This window comes from Lottia gigantea (assembly GCF_000327385.1).
Source record: "Lottia gigantea unplaced genomic scaffold LOTGIsca_8, whole genome shotgun sequence".
Classification (NCBI taxonomy): Eukaryota; Metazoa; Mollusca; class Gastropoda; family Lottiidae; genus Lottia; species Lottia gigantea.
The window spans coordinates 1,181,273-1,182,920 of NW_008710662.1; the positions used below are offsets into that span (position 1 = coordinate 1,181,273).

General features: G+C 33.9%; 1 protein-coding gene across 1 annotated transcript in view; it reads right to left on the reverse strand.

Annotated features, from left to right (window-relative positions):
• Positions 1 to 1,648, reverse strand: part of LOTGIDRAFT_229546 (hypothetical protein) — a 12,889-nt gene that overhangs the window by 5,305 nt on the left and 5,936 nt on the right. Inside the window, exons 3-5 of the mRNA XM_009066872.1 lie at positions 1,498 to 1,621; positions 1,211 to 1,295; positions 626 to 1,048 (exon numbers count right to left, since the gene is read on the reverse strand). The gene's annotated coding sequence lies outside the window, so the exon portion shown is untranslated. The remainder of the gene's footprint in view (positions 1 to 625; positions 1,049 to 1,210; positions 1,296 to 1,497; positions 1,622 to 1,648) is intronic.

Consider the following 1,648-nt stretch of genomic DNA (forward strand, 5'->3'; position numbering starts at 1 on the left):
GTAGATATCAGCTGCAGTTAAAGAGAGTGTTCAAAAATACTGCAATAAAATATCTTCTTGCAGTGAATCAATCATATGTGAATCTTATACCCCAATTAACAAAACAATGTTTTTTCAATCGGCCTGACCTGGTCAAGATTTCCCCGGTGAAAATCGTATCAGTGTTCAAGTGTCGGGTACCGAAAAAGTGATTGTGTTTGTTAATATTAGCCAATCTCTCCTGTCGGACCAGATCTTGAGCTTTCGGCTAAACCGTCCGAAAACTGTTTACTTTCGACTGTCTGCGTCAACATAAGGCTACAATCGCTCCCACGCCCCCGCTATGGTCTGTGGTTCGTGCAATTCCACCAAAAGTAAGTGTTTGATGGCGTCATTAATCGCGAAGGCCCTTATGTGATAGGGCATATTTTGCAATTAGTGGCGTCATCAAACACTTAGTTTTAGCGGAACCACAAACGTCTTAATGAAATGAAATGAATGAATGAATGGATTTTACGTCCTACTTTACTGACAGACGTCTTAATGAAAATTGAAAAGTGCAAATGGATGCTATAGGTGTCCCCGATTTTTTTTAGAAAATCATTTACAAGTCCAGTTAACAATGACTTTTCCTATGACTTTACTTACATATAGGCATTTAAGATAAAGATGTGTATAATAAGATACATCCACATGGCGTTTCTTTTCGATTTATCAATTATCAATACATTCAAATATTTCGGTCCATTACTTGCAATAAATTTATTAGCTATATTCGTCTTTATCGGCCACTAAAACCAGTAATTAGTTACCGTGGGAGACTAGTATTGGATATGATTAAGGCCTTTTCATATTCTCATAATAGGGATCAATATTACGTGATAAAGATTCTCCTTTTGTATTATAATAAGTATGTCTACTATTTGATTTAGTCTTGTTAACATGATCAGAACTAGCAGTAGAATTAACTTGTAAATCATCATAAGTTGGTAATGTTTGATCTCGTCCTGTATTAGTTATACCATCATAATTATTTTCTCTTGGTGTAGATGACAAGGATTTCATTTTTCTGTAATTTAAGAAGGTAATAGTTAGTTAGTACTTGCATTTACTGGATTACCAATGACCTGTAAACATTGGTAGGTTTCGATATTACATTAATAATTTGAGTTTTTGAGGTATAATTGAATTACAATTGTATGATATTGAAAATGTATAGATATGTACTCACCTTGTAAAATATACAATCAAACCAACATTGATAATAACAGATATGATCAATAATGTACCCAACACTCCACCAACAATACCTGAATCTAATAAAAGGAATACAAAACCATTGAAACCTTTAACATCAATATGACTCTATAGTTTAGAGAAAATAACTTTTGTTCGATGAGCCATTTTCCTTTCTGAAAAGAACACAGTTCAAAGTGGCTGAATAAGTTTGGCATGTGCTTATACTTTTGTCCCTTTTACCATCCCATCAAAGACTCGAAAAAGTGTTTTTGAACTTACTATCACTTTGCGTTGTAGAAGATGCAGATCCTGATGATTTTGTAGAAGTTTGTGCTGTATAGGTTTTCTCTTCCATTGTCTCAGATGGGGTCATTTCTGTAGTTGGAGCAATAGTCTTTAAACCCTATATATAATCAAGTTAAGTATTTGA